Source organism: Diospyros lotus, chromosome 5, assembly GCF_014633365.1.
Source record: "Diospyros lotus cultivar Yz01 chromosome 5, ASM1463336v1, whole genome shotgun sequence".
Classification (NCBI taxonomy): domain Eukaryota; kingdom Viridiplantae; phylum Streptophyta; class Magnoliopsida; order Ericales; family Ebenaceae; genus Diospyros; species Diospyros lotus.
Genome location: NC_068342.1, coordinates 32756193 through 32780224, shown reverse-complemented (window position 1 = coordinate 32780224; position 24032 = coordinate 32756193). Strand labels below are relative to the sequence as shown.

The 24032-nt window shown below is 35.3% G+C and overlaps 1 long non-coding RNA gene across 2 annotated transcripts; it reads left to right on the top strand.

Annotated features, from left to right (window-relative positions):
- The first annotated feature begins 20683 nt into the window (after positions 1-20683).
- LOC127802483 (uncharacterized) lies at positions 20684-23344 on the top strand. 2 transcript variants are annotated; one of them, XR_008023288.1, is made up of 4 exons: positions 20684-21142; positions 21238-21427; positions 21671-21756; positions 22894-23344. It is a non-coding gene; the product is annotated as an uncharacterized LOC127802483 (long non-coding RNA). The 2 variants fall into 2 exon arrangements; XR_008023287.1 differs by lacking the exon at positions 21671-21756.
- The last annotated feature ends 688 nt before the right edge of the window (positions 23345-24032 follow it).

Here is a 24032-nt window from a genome sequence, read left to right as displayed (position 1 = left end):
AGTCCAAAATATGAAAAACACAATCAATTTTTCATGTTTTGGCTCTAAAAAAGAAAAGAGAAAAAAGAAAAAAAGGAAAAAAAATATTCTTAAATTTTAAAATAAAATTATATATTTATTTAAAATTCAGAAAATATAGTATATCTACATTATAATTAAAAATATAAGATAACATATGGTATATTATTAAATATATTACATATATATAATAATATTTAATATAAATTATCACTCATGTCAACAATTTATTAATCAAATTTATTATTTTATTTTAATAGTAAAATTTTATTAAAAAAATTAATTTTATCATTTAATAATCAAAGTCATTGAATAAAATATCATAAAATAATTTTTCTCAAAATTATAAAATAAACGCATTTTCTAATTTTCTATTTTAAGAAACAATTTTTAAAATGACAAAAAGAACACGTTTTCAGTTTTTTAAAAATAGACTATTAAAACAAAAAACTGAAAATGAATTTAAAACTCAAAATTAAAAATTAAAAATGTAAAGAGAATGTAGCCTTAGTTTTTCTGAAAAACTTGACCAAGAGTCAACTCTCAACGATGGATAGTCAATTGTTGGGATGCCAGTTGACTATGGCAATGCATAGTCGATCTAGTCGAGAGTAGATTATGTAGAATCGACCTGACCAAAAGCTACTCTTGGATAGTTGACTCTCGCTTGAATGGTAGTCAACTTTGGCTACTTGAAAGTTGACTAGAGTTTAAGTGATGGTTGACTCTGGGTTAGAAAAGTTGACTGTCATAGTCTAATGGTCGAATTTTTTTAACGATTTTCAAGTTTCTCAAAGTTGTCTTTATAAATACCCAAAGCACGAAATTAGAAAATAAGAACACAATTTTGCATATAAAAGCACTCTCAAGCTTATTCTTTAAAGCATTCCAAGCAACCCAAAACTCAAGTTTTCTATTGCGAAACCCTTAGAAGCCACAAGGCAAATGAAGAAGAGGCACTCTCAAAGATTCACCCGAGTCTCTCCATTATTTGAGGTCATTGTATATTTTATCATATCTTTATTGCCTTGCATCATATTTTATTTAGTGTTGATTTCATTTGTGTCCTAGTGCGGACAAGGTTTGTAATTGATAGACTTATTTTCGTGGATTATTTGGGTGCCTAGAACCTAAGAGAAATCTAGGTGTGTAACTAGTTTTTTATGTGAGATAAAGTAAAAGTCTCGGTGTGTTGATATAGTAAAACTCTAAGGGTGGTTAGACCTTAAAAGAGTAGACGTAGGTGTGTTGATCACCAAACCACTACAAAATTGCGGTGTCTTGTCTCTACATTTTCGTTTATAACTTGTTGTATAAATTCACCAAAATCTCAAACAATCACATTAGTATGTATTTACACAAAAGTATTTTCTTATAAAGTTAACTTTAAATAGATTTTCTTAAAAATTTGTTAAAATTTTAGTCACTTAATTCACCCGTCTCTTGAGTGGCCATTATTGAAAGGACCAATACTTTTTAAAAGGGTAAGCTAGAACCTCTTTACACAACTTTTACAAGGATTATCTAAAGCCTTTACAAATATTTTTTCGTGGCTCAAGCACAAACCATAGCTTAAAGAAGCAAAGTTTGATCACTCATAGAAGCTTACAATAAAGCGCTCAACAATAGAAGGCTTTTCATGGATACAAAGATTGAAAATGATGTAAAAAATAATGCACCATCACTCTTGGTTTTACAATGTATCAAATGATGTATGCGATAAAAGCTTTTTTAATTTGAGAATGACTTTGAGGATGTTCAAATCACCTTGGTTCAGTGTCTAACTTTATTCTCTTGCATCTCTTGTGTACAGCTTTAGGATTTTTAATACTCTATAGCTTTGTCCAATAGATAAAAGCATGTACCCGTTATCTTGCAGAAAACATTCTCCATATGCACATTAACGGTTAGTATTTAGGATTTGAAATTGAAATTCATTCCTATTGCATGAGAGAACAATCAAATTGTATTAAGTACACTAGTTTTGTTTGAAAAAGTTAACTCTGCGTGCATTAAATGCTCTATAACGACTATATTTTCAAATAAATAGTTAAGTAAAAATCAGTGTTACTCGAGTAAAATTAGGAAATACTCGAGTATGCTTAAAAGATAGTCGATTAAGTTCAGGCATTACTCGACTACAAGATTTATTTAGTTGATTAACAATTCAAATACAAAGACTCACTCGAGTAAGTTACTTAATTACTTGATTACATAATGACATTACTCAAGTACAAGATATATATTAATCGATTAATTTTCTTACTTTAGATTGGTTACTTGATTAAACATTTTTTATACTCAATTAAATCATGTCATTACTCAAGTACAAGATGCCTCTTAGTCAATTATTAAATTAGTTACAAATACTCACTCTTTGTTAAGCATATTATACTTGACTAAGACATTTAGTTACTCAATTAAATCATAACCTCTTAGTCAACTAATGTTCAAGTTTAGAGACTTGATATTTTTTACTCGTATTATTCCTTGAGTAAGATATTTGATTACTTGACTAAAAAAAGAGTTACTCGATTAACATTCCCTTTTAGGCGATTAATGAAACAAGTATAAAGATTTGTCATTTTAACCTTAATTCTTACTTGATTTATGAATATAGTTACTCAACTAATTTCTCAATTTGTTGATTAACATTTAAGATCACTCGATTAAGCCTTTTTCAGCTCAATACTCGAATACATTAAGTATATAATCAATTAAATATTAAAGAATTCAAATCTTACTCAATTACTTTGATAAGTTAGTTGAGTATGATCACTTGTTACTCAACTAAACATTTCTTTACTTGATTAACCTTAAGCCTATAGATTGATTTACTTAATTAACAAAATGGATTATTTGAGTAATGTTTTGAAAGTCAATTAAAACTAACTTTTCCACACATATATACTGATTAACAATGAACTTTACTTGAGTAAGTGATGTGTTACTCGATTGACACTGGGCTTTACTCGATTAACATCTTATTGTTAAAGTCATTAAAGTTTTGCATAGATTTCATCATATTTCATCATCAAAACATAACTCAACATTCTCTAATGAAACCTTTAATGGAATTGAATAAACCTAGATTTGGGTTTCTCGACTTCAACGAAGGAATCTAGAGAGAGAAACTATATCTTATTGTCGCTACTATGAACTTTTTTTCTCTTTCTTTCTTTTGTTGGCTAACAAATCAATGGGTTTGCTGGCTTGCTGTTAGCTAAGAAATAGCCATTGTCTATCATAAATCGAAAAGTGAAATCAAACGACCTAGGTTCAATCCACTTACAAAATTGAACCCAAGTACAAAGTGAGAGAGAAAAGAGATAGGGTTGTTGGAGAAGATGTGGTCACTATGTGCTGAAGAAAAGAACTAATTACCTTGGTAAGAGATGGAGGAGAGAAGAGAGAAAAAGCATTAAGAAAGTTTAACACACAGGGTAAAATGGTTCATTTGAACAAGAAGTTAACAATAAGGGAGTCTATGTTATTTTTGACATGTTAAGAAAGTTTCTGCCATTTTACCAAACCTCAAAAGTACTATATATAATTTACTGTTAAAAATATGTTTAAACAATCCAATGGTGAAACTTACTCTCGCACTCTCAATTGTGGGAACAAAATTTTTGTTCATTGATAAAGGGTTTTTTGGGGTTGAGTTTAAGTAGCCTTTAGATTGATCCGAACTTATAGAATTGGGTTAATTTTATTTATTTTTTAGGTAAATTGTACTAACAACTCTTAAGATTTAACAAAATGACATAGACCTTTCTAACATATAAAAAAAGACCAGGACTCTATTGCCATTAAATTATTACATAAAATGATCCCATTTTTCCATTGTTATCTAAGTTTTCTCTCTTTATTTCTTTCTTCTCCCCTTTCTCTTTTATAGAATGTTTTACCTAATAACCATCCATTTTTTTAAAGATTATTCGCCTCTTATCTAGTGAAAATGTCAACATCATATTCTTCACCATCTCCCTTTTTCTTCTTTTTTCTCTTGATATTTTTGAAGAAAAGATTGATTAACCTTTGGATTGTGGAAACGTTCTTCATAAATTGAAGAACTTTACAGCAAGGAAAGAGAGAGAAAGAAGAAAAAGAAAAGAAATGAGAACATCACAATGTTAGTGATGTTAAACAATGATGACCACATTTCTCAACTTCAAATAAAGAAAAAGAAGATGATTAGAGATTAGAGAAAGATCAAAGACAGATTAGGAGGTGTTTAATGAGGGGGATGTCAGTGGTAGCCTAGTAGTGGCATTTATAAATAAGACAATTTCGTTCGTGACCATGACTAATTAGAGAAATGGAGATCAATTAGAAAGGAAAAAAGATAGTGATGGAGAGTTAGATTTGTGGTAGTGCTCATGGTGGAGCATGGTGGCAATCGATTCTCTATAATGGTAGTAGTAGAGTTGTTGCCTTGATACAACAATTAGTTTGTAGTATGGGAAAGTGAACCTTAGCTTAAAATGATCCAAAGAGTTTCAAATCTGAATGCAAGCAATCCCCAGGACTGCAAGTTTGAGTGCAAATGATCAAGAGACTTGTAAGTCAGGATGCAATTGATTAGGAGACCTAGAGGTCTGGATGCAAATGATCAGGTGCCTTGCAAGCCAAAACCATCAAAACTAAGCAACAAGTGAGTTAAATGGGCCAAAAGCCTAATGGAAGCTAAAGAAAGCAAAAGTCCTAGCCATAACCGAGTGGAGTATCAAATGGAAGTAAGGCCAGTTAGTCATGAGTGGCCTTACCTTCTCAAAGTGCACAATTGACTCATTTTCGAAGAAGATTTTGCTAAGCAACAAGTTATCAAGCAAACACGAGCAAGAAGAAGGACTAAAAGAACCACAAGACTGAGTGGAAAAGCCTATACTCAACCATGACCGAGTGAAGTGCATTCTACTCGATCATGTTCTTCAATCTTTGGCCACTCGTATCTCTAAGCCCAGCCATATGGTTTGGCACGCCCCAGAAGCCTTTCATGTAGCCAAGAGACCTTTCCAAGGTGTCCCTTAGGCCAAACCCATGGAGTCTCTCTCCAAGACCCTCCCCGAGACCTATAGGATTATTCCAAGATTCCTCAGAATATGACATCTTAAAAGTGCGGATTAGCTTCCACGTGTCCCTCATCTCCTTCCTCTATAAATAAAGGAGCCATCTCTTCTTTTAGGTAAGCTCACTTTAGTACTTGGACTTCATTTTTGTGCTCAAGCATTTGAAGACTAACTTATGCATCTAAGGGTTTATGCGAGGACACTTACCCGCACCTTAACTAGTTGTTTTCTTAACAGGGCACTCTATCATCAAGGCACTTGGTCTTCAGGGCACCTAATCATCAGAGCACTCAGTCATCAGGACACCTGATCATTTGCATCTAGACCTCCAAGTCTCTTGATCATTTGCACCCAAACCTCTTGATTATCTACATCCAGACTTACAAGTTTCCTTATCACCTACACGTAGACTTGCAAGCTTGGGGATCGCTTTTGTTCAAACCTGAAACTTTTGGGATCATTCTAAGTTGAGGCTTACTTTCTCGCACTACAAATTAATTGTTGTATCAAGACAACAAGAAATAGTAATAGAGCTTGTAGTGGAGCAAGGAGATTAGAAGTGGTCATGTAGTGGTGAAGCGATAATGGTTTTACTTTTCTTTCTTTTTCTCTATCATCTCGATCTCTTTTTTTCACACATACACACAACTGAAAGTGCCTAGATCTGGCCTTTTCTATGTTTTTTCAACCACTTCAATGAAGAAATCTAGTCTGAATTCCTCCATTGTCGATAATGGTTGTTTCCAACATAGCCAATCACCATCAATAATCTTTTTATTTTTTTTAATTTTTTCTTTGTAAATACATAAGAGAAGAGAGAGAGATAATGAGCAGTAGTTTGGATATTTTAAAAAAATTAATAGACTTTTATTTGTTGAAAAAGGGAATTGATTCATGGCTAATAACCTTAAGGGAGATTCCTGTCACTTTTAAAATGTTAGAAATGTCTTCTTTTTTTTTGTCAAAATTCAAAAATACTTGATATAATTTACTATTTTCTTAATTCCATTTGAGTTCTGAGTCCAAACCTTTAAATTCATAGATTAACTCAAATTGATCATTTAATATGCAAAATCTCTCAATTTTTATTATCTTATCTATAAACCCATTAAAAATCCCCCCAAATTTTTTCCTATTTCTTTGGTTAAGGAATATTTTTTATTGGCTTGGTCATTTATTACTTGTTTGCAAATGGATTTGAGTTTGTAAATGAGTTCATAATTTTATTATTATGGCTTCGTTTTTCTGACTTAAAATATTTTATATAAAAATTATTTTTTATTTCATTTTCTAGTATTATAAATTATTTTTCAAAAATTAGTTATATACATATATAAATATAAAAAAAAATACTACTTGTACAAACAACTGCCTTACTAAGAGGATGATTGAAGGTATCAGATGACAAAAATGCCCTCATCCAATTTACAGATACACTACCCCTACCATTGGTCGTCTCCTTTCTCATCTGCCATGGTTGCCTCTAGCAAGCTCTATATTTCCTTGTCTTATCGCTGCCCCACGTCGCCTCGCTGCGGTGCCTCGTGCCAACAGCCGTTGCAACATCTCGTCGCCTCGTCGTTATCACCTCTGGATGAAGCCCGGACGATGAAGACAAGACTTCATCATCGGATGAAATCTTATTCGATCATCGAGCATGTCATCCCATCGGTACAAGTAGCACAGTCCATAAATATATATGTATGTAATGAATGATGAATGTATATGCATGTGTAAATATATATAACTGTGTATGCATGCCCTCATGTGTAAGTATATATATTTATGTTTGCATATATAAAAGTGCATATATGTATGTATAGATTTATGTATATGTAGGTATATCTATAATACCTCAAAATATTTTAGAATATTTGGTGACTCGAGAAAATAAATTCAAATTAGTCTTATACATAGATTAATAACTTAAATTTATATATACATGATTGTATATATAAGTGCATAATATATGTACATATATATAAAATAATAAAGTATACATATATATTTATTTATATATAACATAAAAAAATGGAAGGAAAGGGAAAATTAGCAGGTTGGTAGCTTACCAACACCCCCCTCGCCAGCAGAGATCCCTTTCTATGAAAAGGACCCTTTAGCTTGGAGTTAGTAGCGAGCAAATAGTTGCTTCCTGCCTACACCAAGGGCTACCTAGGGTAACCCATCCTCCTGGGGGTGCACACCAAGAGGCTACCTTGAGTGGTTCTCTTACATTAATGCCTTGAGTAGTTCATCTTCTTGCATACCCACATGTATATAGCCCACACACACATATATATATATAGGAATGTTTCACAAAAATAGAAAGTTTCAAAAATAAAAATAAAACACAAAATCCCTCATATTAATTTGCTTCTTAATAAGAAAGATGAGGGGTCCCATAAATTGGGGAATGATATCTCATTTAAGAGATTTGAAGTAAATATAAGAGAAGAGAGAAGAATAGAAAAATGAGCAAGGAAAAGAGAAAACCAGTGAAGGAAAGAAGAAGATTACATCAAGGTGTTCAGGGAGAGGTTGGGAAACTAAGATGAGCAAGCAAGATTTTCTCCAAAGAGACTCAAAGATGAGGTTTTGCTATTCACAAACTCTCATTTTGTGACTTTTCGTGTTGTATGAGAAATTAGTTTGCAAATGTACTTTACTTTGACTTCTTATTTGCATCTTGCGATATTAGTTTTGGAAATGTACTCTATTTTGGCTTCTTATTTGCTTTTATTATCATGTATGACCATGTTATTTTATGTTACCTCACTCGGTCCCAAGGTGATGTGGTCGGGGACCTTCTAAGAGGTGCTTTTAGCATAAGTTGAAAAAGATTTTATAAAGAGGTCGAGAATGTCACAAATGGCATATGTTGTGTGTTTGTGTGTGAGTGTAAGTGTGTGTGCGCGCTTTTGTGTCCCACATCGGCTGTGCAAAGGGAAGGGAGTAGGTGTTTATACCCTTCCTTTACACTTGGGGTTGGGCTCCAAGGGGTACCCAAATTTTGCGAATGGGCGAGACCCTTGGTCCCCACGCCCGTATCGCCATCCGTTAAGGTGGGCGGGTCAATGATATATAATTTTTATATAATAAAAATTTAAATAATAATATATATTTTTTAATTTTCTTTTCCTTTTTTCCCTCCAAAAGTTTTTAGTGATGTTTTGTTTTTAAGCACATGCGAGATTTCAAGCAAGCTTTCGTGTGATTTCCTTGTCACTTCGATTGCTTCAAGCATCGAAGATTTATGCCGACGATCAATGCTGGCTTGAATGAAGTGTATGTTCAGTGCTTTTGACTTAGCTATATAAGGCTAGTCGAGCTTTGCTGTTGGATCGCCTTCTTTAGAGTTCTTTTGCATATTTTTTTCTCGAGTTTTTGTCTGTCACAGAAAGCAAGTGTCTTTGGGAGTTCTGCCAGATCTGATTGTTTGTGGTCACTGACCCACTGAAGCTGACCATTGGATCGTGTTGAGATAGTCGCCAGAGCCTACGTGTGACCGGAGCAAGGCATTTCTGCTTTTAGGATAACGCTTTTCGGCGTGCCTCGATCGTCATTTTCCTTCTGCTTCTTGTTGTCTTTCTTGTTTCAGTGGTGTACTTGCATATATGTTATTCTCCGGTTGCTGCCTACCTTACCCAAATCTAGGTTTGCAATACTGTATTTCTTTACTTGCCATTTTGTTTGCATGCTATTATGTGTTGAGTATATTATTGTTGTTTATCATTATGGGGATTTTCTATAATCAGTGCAATACATATACAAATTATTGTTACTGTTTCAACAATCTTAAAACAGAAAAAGAAAATAAAAAAAAATGTCTTCCACCTCTGCCAATGTTACTACTACCGCAACATCAACCGTTGCTAGTGCCGGTGCTCCAGCCACTATTCTGGCCGCTATCACGGTAGTTGCTGTTGGACCGGTTGTCACCAAGGCGACACCTCATGTCGAGAAGCCACAATAATTTAACAAAAAATGATCTTCTACCTCACCACCCTGAACCTAGCCCATATTCTCAAGGAGGAGTGTCTGATCACTCCCGAAGAAGATGTCACGGTAAAGACTCAAGCTGCCAAGAAGGCATGGCAACATTCAAATTTCCTTTATTGGAACTATATACTGAGTGGGCTGGCAGACTCGTTATACAATGTCTACTGCACAGTCTATCAAACGTCCATGCAACTCTAGGAGACACTGGACAAGAAGTACAAATTGAAAGATGTTAGCACCAAGAAATTCCTCGACTACAAGATGGTTGATGCCAAGTTGGTGGTCAACCAGTTGGAAGAACTACAAATCATCATTAGTGATTTGCTGAGTGAGGGGATGGTCATTAATGAACCATTCTAGGTTGTCGTTGTGATTGAGAAGTTGCCATCCTCGTGGAAAGACTTCAAAAACTATTTCAAGCACAAGCAAAAAGAGTTATCCATGGAGGATTTGACTGTCAGACTCCGCATTGAAAATGACAATAGGAAGGGAGATAAAGTCCCTCTCAAGTATGAAGTTAGGGTTAATATGGCTAACGCTCTAAAGACTTAACCCAAAAGGCAACAAGCTAAGAAGAAGAACTTGCATCCTAAGAATAAATCCATCAACAAGCACATCCAGGAAAACCATCATAAGAAAAGACAAAGCTCTGACAACTACCAGCGCAAGTCCAGGCCCAGTCAGGCCAATATGATGGAGAAAGATGACAACCTTGTTGTTGTTGTCACTAATGTCTGCAGGGTACGTCTAACAACAAAGGTTGGTGGATAGACACTAGGGCCACGAGGCACATCTATGGGGACAAGTCATTTTTCACCACATATGAGAAATTAGACTGCATGGAGAAGCTATATATGGGAAATGTTTCAGCTTCTACTGTGGAAGGAAAAGCCAAGGTCCTATTGAAGTAGACCTTAGGAAAAATATTTACCCTTAATGATGCGTGTCATGTGCTAGAAATTTGAAAGAATTTAGTTTTTGGAACCTTATTGAACAAAAATGGGTTAAGACTTGTGTTTGAGTCAGACAAATTTACTCTGACTAAGGGGGGTATGTATGTGGGAAGGGGTTATCTGCATAATAGCAATTCAATGTACTGGCCTAAGTTCTCAAAAGTAATGATAATAAGAACAAGGCTTTCGTTTATACTATTGAGTTATATAATGTGTGGCACTCTAGGTTATGGCATGTCAATTATCGTTCTTGTAACGCCCCGTAAATGCCAATTTAATTTAATTTTGGGGTAATTTAAATTAAAGGAAATATTAAAATAATTTGTTGTGATTTAATAAAATTTACTTATGTGATTTTAAGGAAATAAGAAATTAAAATAATTAATTAATTTGTTTTAGGAATTTCTGGAATTACAGGAAAATTAAAAGAAATTCAATAATGGGATTTTCAGAAATTTCGGGAGTTAATGTAATTAATTAAGTGGGCGTTAGTGCAATTAATGAAAAGTTTTGGGTGCTGGCGTGTATTGCAGAAAAGAGCTCAAATCACCTTAAATATATCATAATGCATATATAGGTTGAAGATGCATGCGAGCGCGAGCGGTCGCTCGCGAGGCGGCCAGGCGGTGGACGCGGCTTCGAATCCGCGGGCAGGTGCGCGAGGGGGGGGATTTTTGGCTGATTTAATTCAGCCTCTAGACGTCGAAACGACGTCGTTTCGTCAATGGCGGTGGCTCCTAGTGGCTGGCCCGCGCGCTGCCACGTGGCCGCGCCTCAGCCGCTCGTTTTTGGCCGATTTAAGCCCGATTTCGGGCGTTCTTTTTGCATGCGAACAGTAAGGAAATTGCAGAAAAGAACAGCAGCGTGCGCGAGAGAAATTTCTGAGATTTTGGGGCTTCAAAAATTGGATTAAACTCCGTTTAATCCCTGATTTAATTATCCAGGTATGTAGAGCAGCTAGTAATTAATATTCTGTACGGTCAGAATTTCGTTTTGCGTCCAATTTTATTAATTTTGGCAAATAATTGGGATATTGCAGTTTGTATAATTTTTACTGCTTTTGGACCCAACGAGCCTAAGGATATCTCTGTTAAGGCAAGTTCTTCTTACCTATCTCGTCGTTTCTGTCGTTGGCGATTTATTGGGCCTCCCTTCGTTTGTTTCGGCCATTAATTAATTATGAAGTTTTTAAACGGTTAGTTTAAGATTTAATTTATTAAATGGATCTCGTGGGTTTTATTCGTTGGTTGCCTATGGGGGTTTGTGCCACCCCCCTGCCTGTTGGGAATGATGCCGTACTCACCCGGGGCTAGGTTCTTAGCGGTTCGGGTATTAATTGGATTTTTGGTTATTTTCTGGCTGGAGCGGTTGTGCAGTGGGGGCTAGGATCGATGGTTCGGTGACGGAGTGACTGTCGTACGGACTACCTTAGGCCGCCGGCGAGTCTCTCCTACCCACTGACCGTTGACCGGTGCCAGGCACTGCTAACTTGCTTAGCCGTTATGTGATTATAGCATGCCTGCTTATATTTTATTCTCGTTGCATGGCTTGATGTGCACATGGGTACGGGCTGCATGTTGGGATTAACATGATTTGGTTATGCTTGGTCACGGGCATTTTAGCTTGATTATGATGCATCCAGCACGGGCATATGCATCGTGTGTGGCTTACTATATGGGCGGAGCATGGCCTGATGCTTGGATGTATGGGCGCCTGGTATCACGTTGATGCTCACTACGCCATTGCATTTTATGTGCATTGCATGGCTACTGATAGCATTTAGTTCTCGGACGGGAGTACCGTTCCGAGGGAGCCTATGGCTCGGTTGTCGGGAGTACTGACGTGGATACGGGTGACGGGAGTACCGCCCCGGGACAGTGCGCACAGGTTTGTTGAGGATATTGTTGCCTTCCAGGGCAGCGGCAGGTTGGTATGGGACTTGGGTGCCAGGTGTCTTGTGTGGGCCCCAAGGACCGGTATGTGCTTTCACTATACTGCACTGTTGTGTTGTAGCGTCTCATGACTTGTGTGTACTTGTGGGGCTGTGTTTGGGATGGTCTCTTCTTTTATTTATAGCCTTTCATTTCTTATAAACTTGCTGAGTCTTGCGACTCACCTTGCTTTCCATCATTCCAGGTAAGGGTAAAGCAAAGGCCGAGGGCGAGGATCGTTCCATTTAGCAGCCGGCCGTGTTGGTAAGGTGTACAGTTAGCTGCCCCCGTCATCTCTGATGTTTTGCTAGAGTCGCTGTCTTTTATTTTTGACTGTGCCAGGTTGTCATTTGTACCTCCTATTGTTGGCACAGGGTCTGTATGTATTTTTATATACTTCATGACCGCTGTATCAGCGGGGTGCTTGTGGGCATGCATGTTTACCGTTTTGCTTCCGCTGTTAAATTTCTTATTTATGCATGCCAGGGCATTTCTGTCTTTTGTCTATTCCTCTTCCCTTCTGTGAGCGCACTCGTTCGGATAGACCGGATGGGGGTGCTTACAGTTCTCTTCAAAGAATGGTAAACTTAGGACTATTGCCTAACTTTAGTATTGACAAAGGACACAAATGTTAAGTTTGTGTCGAATCAAAGTTCACGAGAAAGTTGTTCCCGTATGTGGAAACAAATAGTGAACTACTTGATCTAATTCACAATGATGTTTGTGACATGAAGAGTATTCCTACTAGAGGTGGGAAAAAATATTTTTTCATATTCATTGATGACTGTAGTAAATATTGTTATGTGTATCTACTACACAGTAAAGATGAGACCTCAGATGTTTTTAAGACATATAAGGCATAAGTTGAAAATCAACTCGAAAAGAAAGTAAATGTGTTAAGATCAGATAGATGAGGTGAATATGAATTATCGTCTTTGTTTGAGTTCTGTGAAGTTTATGGTATAATCCATCAAACCACAACACCTTATACACCGTAACAAAATGTTATACTTGAAAGAAAAAATCAAACTTTGAAGGACGTGGTTAATTACATGCTCAATAGTTCTGGTTTACTTTATAACTTGTGGGAAGAAGTATTGCTTACAAGAAATTTAGTATTGAATAGAATTCCACATAAAAAGATTGACAAGTCTCTTTATAAAGTGTGGAATGGGAAGCAACCCTCTTACAAAATCTTAAAAGTGTAGGGGTGTCTGGCAAAGGTGCAAGGTCCTTTACTAAAAAAGACTAAACTTGGATCTAAAACTATAGATTGTGTCTTTATTGGCTATGCGTTGCATAGTGTGGCCTATAAGTTCCTAGTGGTAAAATCAGAGATTCATGATATTAATAGCAACAACATAATGGAATCTATTGAAATTGAGTTCTTTGAGAACATATTCCCTTTCAAGGAAGAAAGACACAATGACGGTGGTTCCAAGAGAAAGTATGAAGTGAGTTCTTCTAAAGGTCAAGTTAGTTAGGAATTGAGGTTGAACCTAGAAGAAGCAAAAGAGCTAAGAAAGCTACTTCCTTTGAATTAGATTTTCTAACTTACATGTTAGAAAATGAGCCTCAAACTTTTAATGAGGTTGTGGAGTCTTTTGATGCTCTGTATTGGAAGGAATCTATCAATAGTGAAATGAAATCCATTATGCAAAACCAGACATGGGTATTGGTCAATTTACCTCTTGGAAGTAAACTAATTGATTGGAAATGGATCTTTAAAAGGAAATTAAAGGTTGATGACAAATGTCATTTAGTAGCTAAAGGATATATATCGTCAAAAAGAATGGCAAGACTTCTTTGATACCTATTCTCCGGTGACAATGATCACATCTATAAGGATGTTGATTGCGGTTGCAGCGTTATATAATTTGGAAGTTCACCAAATGGATGTAAAGATTGCATTCCTAAATAGAGATTTAGAAGAAGAAGTTTATATGGAACAATCTAAAGGGTTTGTTGTAAAGGGACATGAAAAGAAAGTTTGTAAACTGATAAAGTCTCTTTGTGAGTTGAAACAAGCACTACGAAAATGGCATGAGAAATTTGATCACACTATGTTATTGAATGGATTTAAGATAAATAAGTGTGATAAGTGTGTTTATGCCAAAATCATAAATAACTAATGTGTCATTTTATGCTTGTATGTGGATGATATGTTGATGTTGGGCACTAATAGAAGTGTCATAGAATTCACAAAGAACATGTTGAATTCTAACTTTGACATGAAATACCTTGGTCTTACTGATATTATTCTTGAAATTAGGATAACAAGAAATACAAAAGGATATGTACTTTCTCAGTCACATTATATAGAGAAAGTGTTGAGGAAATTTGGTCATTACGAGAGTAAGTTAACAGCTACTCCATCTTATCCAAATTCTAAATTAAAAAAATAATGGTGAAGGTTTATCTTCTCTAGAATATTCTAGGGTTGTCGAGAGTTTGATGTACATAATGAACTGTATATGACCCAATATTGCCTACTCAGTAGGTAAGTTAGCAAGATACACGAGCAATCCTAGACGTGACCATTGGGATGCCCTTGTCAAGGTACTTATGTATTTGAAGTACACGTTTGATTATGGATTGCACTACACGAGGTATCCACATGTACTGGAAGGATTTAGTGATGCTAATTGGATCATAGATAATTTAGAGATTAAATCAACCAGTGGGTATGTGTTTACCTTAGGTGGTACTACTATGTCGTAGAAGTCTTCAAATTAGACGTGCATAACACGATCCACTATGGAGTCAAAATTTATCGCTTTGAATAAAACAGGTGAAGAAGCAAAATGTCTTCGAAATTTCCTTGAAGACATATTCCATTGTGGCCAAAGCCTATAAATGCCATATGTATCTATTGTGACAACTTAACTGCTTTGATGAGAGCTAAAAATAGTGTTTACATTGGGAAGTCAAGACATATAAGACGCATACACAATATAATAAGGCAACTGCTTATCAATGGAATAATTTCCATCGACTATGTGAAGTCTAAGGAAAATTTGGTCGATCCTTTGACCAAAGGAGTGACAAGAAAGCAAACCACCTATATGTCTAAGGGAATGGGGCCAAAGCTTGTGAAATGAATTTTCTGGTGGTAACCTAACCTAGTTGACTAGAGATCCAAAGATTTGGGTTAAATAGGCAAACTGGTTAGAATAATTCATAGTTTACACATTAAGGAACTTATAGTTTCTTTCCCAGTTCTCGGTAGAAAGAAGAGTGTGTGATCTGTCGATGATACAAGTAATATTAATACCTTGTTACAAAAGGAGTAGTGACAAAGTGCTCTTAATCAATGATTACCTATGTAAGAGTAGAAGTGGGTCGCTTCTATGAGAACTATTTAAAAGGTTTGGGTTCTCAAGAACTCTCATGAATTCAGGATGTTGTTCAAGACAAAAATAGACACAATTATATAGAACTCAATGGTATAAGACGAGTTGTGTGTGATATTTGTTGTCTCAATTTACCACAAGAATGATAGTTTAAAAGCTGGCTTCACTATATTTTTTGATAAGCTTGATGGATATTCACTAAGGAAGGTTCAAGTTCAAAAGACACTTTACCTAATGCGTAACTTGTCTGTTTACTCTCCGTGGCATTGTATCAGTTTATTTGTTTTAGCACACTTACACTCATGTGGGGGATTATTGTGTGTCTGTGTGTGAATGTAAGTGTGTGTGTGTGTGTGTGCGCACTTTTGTGTCCCACATCAGCTCTGCAAAGATAAGGGAGTGGGTGTTTATACCCCTCATTTACACTTGGGGATGGGCCCCAAGTGGCACTCAAATTTTAAGAGTAGGCGAGCCCCTTAGTCCCCACATGCTCGCCGCCATCTATCCGAGTGGGCGAGTCGGTGATATATATATTTTTTATATAATGAAAATTTAAATAATAAGTATTTATTTTTATTTTCTTTCCCTTTCTTCCCTCCAAAATTTTCCAACGACATTTTATTTTTCGAGCACATGTAAGATTTCAAGCAAGCTTTCATGTGATTTCTTATCGCTTCGGTTCCTTTAAGCATCAAAGCTTTATGCTAGCGATTAATGTTGTCTAGAATGAAGCATTTGTTCGGTGCCTTCGACTCAACTATATAAGGCTGGTCGAGCTTTACTATTGGATCGCCTGCTTCAAAGTTCCTGCATGTATTTGTTTTCTTGAGTTTCTGTCTGTCACAGAGAGCAAGTGTCTTTGGGAGTTCTGCTAGATCTGATTGTTTGTTGTTGTCGACCCATCGGAGCTGACCATTGGATGATGCTGAGACAGTCGCCAGAGCTTACATGTAAACAGAGTAGGGTGTTTTTATCTTCAGGACAACTCTTCTCAATGTGCCTCGATCGTCGTTTTCCTTCTGCTTGTTGTCAGTTTTCCTGTTCTGGTGGTGTACTTGCCGATCTGTTATTCTCTGGTTGCCACCTGCCTCGCCCAAATCTGGGTTTGCAGTATTGTATTTGTTTACCTACTATTTTGTTTGCATGTTGTTATTATGCTAAGTATACTGTTGTTGTTTATCATTCTGGGGATTTATTATAATCAGTGTAATACATATACAAATTATTGTTACTTTTTCAACAACATCATGGAATAAAACTTGCATTTTCTTATTTTCTTTCATGCACACATTTTATATAAATATTTTATTTATTTATTTATTGTCTCACTTAAAAAGTTCATCTTTTAACTCGGTCATCCCCTAGAATAGTCAAACATCCTAAGCGAGGCAAACGACTCGAAAGGGAAACAAATTCCTGAAACATAGGTTTTGAGAAGTTTCGTTATTTTTGTGGTATGTAATGATTTGTAGATATTATACGTGTTTTTATGAGATGCATTAGAAACATGTATAGGTTTTATTTTGGTATTATCAAATGTATTAAACATATAAACCCATCACTATAAAACATTTGGCATTTAGCGACAAATTTTTTAGTGACGAATTACAGAAAAAGAATTTCGTAAAATTAGCAACGGATTAGCGACAAAATAGTATTATGTTGCTAAAGTAATAAAAAAATTAAAGACAAAAAGTTTTTTAAAATTAGCGATGAAAATTTTAGTCTGTCACTAATTTTAGCAATGGAAAAGCATGTCTATCGCTAATTTTTAAAAATAAAAATAAAATAATTTTTTTTATGTATTTAGCGATGACAAATTTTTTTTGTCACTGAATCTAGAGATAGAAAAAATATTTGCAATGGAAAATATGATATGTTGTTAATTACATTTTTTTTAAATTTAATGACAAAAAAACATATCCGTTGCTAAAATTAGTGACAGACTGAAATTGTTGTGGCAAAATTTTAAAATTAAAAAAAATATGTAATTCGTGATGGAAAACTTTTTTCGTCGCTAGGTTCAGAATTTTTTCGTCGCTAATTACAACATTTTTTTATTTAACATTTATGTTGTTAAATTTTAAAAATAAGTAAAATAAAAAAATTTATGTAATTAGAGATGAAAAAAAAAATTTATCACTGAAATATTCCGTCGCTATTACTAGCAATGGAATGTGTTTTAAAATTAGTCTTAAAATCCATCTCTAATTTGTTGAAAATATAATTTATTTAATAATATATTTAGTACACTATTCGATATTTAATTAATTTTTGTATAATGTCAATTATTATTTTTAATGTAATGGTAAGTTTGAATAAATACATTGTGTTTTGATCAAATATTATCATCTTATATATTTATTAATTAATTATTGGTGAACATCATAACAAAATTTCTCTTTCTTATATAATAAAGTATTAAATTTTATATAAGACTAACGTTCCTTTGTACTATTGATACTGCATTTGTAGGACCCCGACCCAGGTCCCCCAGACTAATCATAGAACCCGAGCAGGTGTCCCGAATAACGAATACAAAACCTGTCATGCATGCACCTCACATTCAAATATGATCATGAATCTAAAACAAAATTCAAAACACCCCATACATAACAAAACACCACAGGCCCAACAACGCTACATTTACAATCCCTGGCCAAAGACAAATCCAAACCACAAAACAAACCACAACCTGCCATAGAAGACGTTGAAATCCCCAAAGTCTCAAAGTGCAAAAAGCCATAAGATAAAGCTAACTCGACCTGCCTTGTACACCATCTAAGGAAAAGTTAGACTTCATTGGGACCATCCCCAATCTTGCCCTTGCCCTTACCTAGAATGAAGAGAAGCAAAAGAGTAAGTCACAAGACTCAACAAGCTCATACAAAAGGACCGAACAACAAGAATAAGCACTACAGAGTACCTTGCACCTAACATGCAGTATCCATGCAAAGCATGTCCATGTCAACAAACAAATGCCAGGTATCTCGTGCATAAAAGAAATGCGCACATATAGGGTCTTGGGGCCCACAAAAGAAAATAATGGCACCCAAACCCATGATATATACCTGAGTGAGCCAATGCAGACTGAACCTGCAACCTGTAAAGAAAACCTCAAGTGGGAGCGACCTCACCGAGTCACAACACGCTAACTTGGGGTGAACCTGGGTAATCTCGTGTGTCTCTCTTATTTTTCTTGGTTTTCTGTGTGATCGTCTGACTCGGTTGCGATAAATCCCATCAAAAAGAACTCGCGTGTGTGGAAATATAACCAGTGCAGTGTACCCGACACTGTCATAGTTGTGGTCTCAGTCTCAATCAAAAGCCGGCATCAAACAACAAGTAAATGCACACATATAACATGCAGTGACACATGGGCAGAAACCTAATACAAGGCCCCCATAAAACCAAGCATCAAGTCACGCCCGCCCACATAGGCAAATACACTCAATGCAATGCTCATGACTAGCTAGCTATTGGATAAAATAAACAACAATGTATGCACGTGGCCAAACATTTAGTCACATGAGTCCCCCAATGGATGCAGCCCAAATCCCGACACACAATACCTTGATATGCAATATGTCAAAAAGGTGGGTGACTGACAGTATTAGTTGCCCTGGCTCGTTTGTGGCCAATCACGATAGTCGATAGTTGGGCCCATATCACCAACCATCATCTACCAGGACGTAGCGGTCGACAACCAGTAGCTTAACACTCGTCACCATAATAGATCGCCCTCTTGGAGGGAGAACATGACACATCTAGAGACTTGGCTAACCCTGAAATCAAACTCGGCCCTAGGTTGGATACTACCCTGAGGATAACCTAACTTCATTCCACTTAAGAAGTAGAGAGTGAACAAGATCTCTAGAAATGCAGTCAAGACATGCTAGGTATATTTACAACCTCTACGGTTTTATTAAACTATACCTTTATTTTATAATAACTCAATGAGTTATTACATATAATACATAACTATTAAAAATATATTATAATATATATAATTTAATGAATTATGACACACAGTATTCATTATTTACTAATATTATTTCTATTATTATTTTTAAGAAAGAAAGATAATAATAAAAATAATCTTTACTAATATTATCTATTACTATTATTATTTATTTAGATAACTCAAATTATGCTTATAATCTTTAAGCAACATTTACATAAATGTATATATATATATATATATATATAAACATACTTTATACTCCCAAAGGCACAAGGACGCTGCTGCCTACCACTTCCATCCTTCAACATACATTACCAAATTATATATATATATGGGTGCACTTGGGTCACATTTCATCTCCAGCGAGAGAGATCTCCAGGATCTAGAATTTGAGTAAACTATTATGAGCTTTGCAAGATTATACCAAATCAACCATATTGAGGGGGAAAAACAGAGGAACAGGAACTGCTCTCTCACTCGGCTAACCCAGCATGCACCGCTGATATATATATATATATATATGTATATATCAGTCCAGTTCTCACCCCACTAGCGAGAGCAATGGCCATAATTTAGAGCTTAAGAAGATTAAAGTTAGCTTAAATGAACACCAACCCAACTGAAAACAGGATATTGAGCAAGGAAAGCAGAGATTAAACGGTTAAACTGGGCTTCGACAAGACTACTGCGTGCAACCAAATCTCCATTCTGCCTGTGTACACGTTATATATGTGTATATAATTACAGAGGGCTTCAAGATGCAACAGTAAATTGACAGACCTTTGACCTTACATACCCACCATTAGATAACAGCTATTTAAGGTAGAGAAAAAGGGAAGAAGCTTGCCTATTTGCAGAATCGAAAGCAACAGCAACGCACCCGAACCCTCTCTGTTATGCAATTCTTTCTTCCTCCTCTGCTTCTTCTTCGTTTATTTCTTCTTCACCTTTTTATTCTTCTTCTCCACTCACAACTGATCACTCAATCCTCTCTCCCCATCCACTTAACACTTCGCTACACACGTGGCTAACCCTCCTTAAGCTCAGCCACACCACCGCCTCAATCAATTGCTTAAAATGGCTCAGGGACTTGCAGCAAATGAAGGTGGGAAACAAAAGCTGCTGGGAATGCTTTCAACTAATAATAATAATAATAATAATAATAATAATAATAATAATAATAAAAAGAGTATAACAATAAGCATAATAATAAGAATAATAATAGTAGTGATAATGATAATAACACTATTACTATGATAGTAATAATAATAATATGAATACTAATAATCATAATAGCAACAATGATATTAACAATAAGGGTCATGTTTGATTCACTTATTTTCCATGGAAAATAAGTATTTTCTACCTAAGTTCTAACTTTTGTAGTGTTTGATTACAATTATTTTCTATAGAAATTAAATTCCCATTTTCGATCACGTGACGCCCTTTTCTCGCTTTTGCGGGAAATGATTTTCCTTGCGGGGGGCTTGTTTTCCATTTCCAGGGAATTGAATCACCGCGCGCACAGCACAGTTCACATCGATTTCTCTAGGGTTTCCTCTCCCATTCGAGTCGACTTCGTCCCCTTCCTCCTCGTCGCCATCCACCACCGAAGTCGAGCCCTTACTTGGGCTTCGTCGCCATCTCCGACTTCCTGTGAGTCGCCATCCACCGTCGAAGAAGACCATCACCGACTTCATGTGACTCGCCATCCACCGCCATCGATCTTCGACTTGGGCTTCGTCGTCATCTCCACAAAAGACCAGCTCTGAATTCGTTTTCATCGCTATCTCCGCAGAAGGCCATCTTCGATTTCGAGTTTCACACCACCAGTGCATCTTCATCTTTTTCCACGGTAAGGTTTCCGTCCTCGTTCTGTTCTTATTTCTGTAGATCCGGCGAGCGATCTTAGTATTCGTCCACCGATCTTGGTTTTTCTCTCTGTTTCAGTGAGCGATCTTGGTCTTCAACCATCGATCTGGAGTCTTCGTCCACTGGAAGCGATCTTGTTCTCTGTTTCAGCGAGTGATCTTGGTTTCTATTTCAGCGAGCGATATTTGTGTTCGCCATCTCCGCCAAAGTCGACCTCCGATTCCGACTTGCAGACCGCCGTTCATCCTCGTTGCCATCTTCGTCCACGGTAAGCTTTCGTCGCCATCTTCCCCATCTTGGGCAATTTTTGTTCTAAAAATTTATAATACAGAAAACTTCTCAACATTATAAATTTAATATTCTGATATATGTCCATATTTGTGTGGAATAAAGGAAAAAGAAACCAAAGTAGCTTTGGTTTTTCACTTCTGCATATTGTGATATATACTTCTGGGTCCACTTGTGTAGAATCAAATGAAAATATTGTTAAATGAGGCATATGCCATTGTAGGTTGAGAAAGTGTGTTTCACATAGCTGATACATGGAGTTTCTGAAAAAATGGACAAGTCACTGGCTGCAGAAACGAATAGTGCAAGGTGCCCATTATTCATAGACATGCACTAGTATTGTACACCAATATAATTTGATATATTGATTTATTTGCTTGTGTTATGTGCGTGTCTCTCTTCTTAAAGTATAATTCTTTAATTACTGTGTTAACTTCATATACTTAGCCACCAAATTGAGCTGTAATTTGTTCATTTATCTGTTATCCTGTGTCTGTCTATGCTCATTGAGATAGATAAAACATAACTTCTTATAGTACAATTCTTTGTTGACTGTGTAACTTCATTCTACATGGTCATCAAACTAAGCTGTAATTTGTTCGATTTTATCTGTTATTCTGTGTAATATGCACATTGGGACAGATAAAACTTAACTTTCCAAAGTACATTTCTTTAATGACGCTGTTAACATTGTGCTACATGGTCACCAATGACCAAACTGAGCTGTAATTTATTCATTTATGTGTTATTCATTTACTCTGTGTCTGTGCACTTTGAGATGGATAAAACATGACTTGACTGGAATATTTTGATTAATGTTGAAAATACTAGCTGTTTCTCTAAAAAAACTCTTCTGTTTATTTGTTTAATTGGTTATAATTAAATTTATAATAGTTCACTTTTTGTTCTAAAAAAATTACGTCCCTTTTGCTCCAGATGACTTGACTCTGTTGATTTCCTAATGATTTGAATTTTACGAATTTAATTTGTCATCTTTTTTAGTAACATCAATCAGTCGTTTTTTTATTTTACGAATGTTTGGAATGAGTGATAGAATTTGTCATAACCTACTTAGGATGAAATTACAGACCAATTTTTGCATCATCTTGGTCTCTGTTTAGGGTTGCTTTGTCTCACATTATGCATATAATATTTTGTATAAAAATTGTTTTGCTTCTTCCAGACTAGCTTCTACTTTGGATACACATTGATGTTTTGCCTGGGTTTAGGAATTCTTTGTGGTGCTATTTGCGTAAGATTGCTATATAAATTATTATAAAATATTAAACTTTTGATCTTGCATGCTCTATGTTTTCATTGCCCCTTTATGTCAAATATAAATTATCTGTCCAGTGTTCTGATTTAGTAGTTCTATTATTTATGCTTCTTATTAATTACTTGGATCTCTCTTGCATTTCGTTTTCTCAAATATGTGTTTAATTTCAGGAGCTGTTGGCTACTTGAAGGGCACTGTTGAATTAATTTGATCAAGAAAGTGCAGTGACAGCCGATTGGATTGGATTGGATGACTGATGATGCTTACCTACTACTCCCCTTGGCATGAAATTGGATCAAGAATTGTACTCTATTTATGCTTTTTGCTCATATATTGGGCTGAATTTCTTCCTTCAATTTCTTACCTAAAGTGAGTTTTTAGTTAGATTGGGTTTAAGTGAGAGAGTAGTAGTAGTTGTTAGTTGGCGTTTGAATCATGTATATGCAGTCATCTACATATTTTTTTATTGACGGTAGATTTGGTGGAAGTGGTAGATATATTGATAATTGCATATTTTTTATATTGATGTATTTTTTACAGATTTGGTTTGGGTTTGGAATAGGAATTGCAATGGGACTTGTGATTGGTTATTATCTGTTTATCTATTTCCAACCAAGTAATGTTTTAGGGATAGCTTGCCTTTGTCTTTCTTTTCAATCCATTGATTTTTAGTTCTAGTTATTTTTTTTCATTATGTACCTTGTATGTGTTTCTTTTTTATTATGCAGAGTCTTGAACAAAGAAAAATATATATATAGCTATATGTATTTATTTTTCAAAATTATTTTTATTCTTTATTCTGATATATATATTAATATAAAAATTTGATAAATAATTGTATATAATTTATTAAAATGTAATGATAAAATAGTTATGTATAATTTATTAAAATGTATTATAAAATAATTGTGTATAATTTATTAATATATATTGTATTATTGTAAAAATTTAATACTATAAAAATGAACAAATTTCAAGATAAAAAAAGTATTCTTTCCATGGAAAATGTCTATTTTTTAGGAAAAATAATGATAATCAAACACCAAAAGTGAGAAAAAAATGACTATTTTCATAGAAAATAATGGCAATCAAACACCAAAAGTTAGAAAAGTATAGTAATTTCTAGGTAGAAAATTAAACTAATCAAACACCTTTAATTGACATTTTCCCTAGAATTTAATTCTAGGCAATTCAATTCCATGGAATTCATTTTCTTTCTACTCAAATTCCATCCTTGCAATCAAACGCACCCTAAGTGAAAGAGGCGGGAATGGCAAAATCCCTCCCTCCGCCCACCCCCACCCCAAAA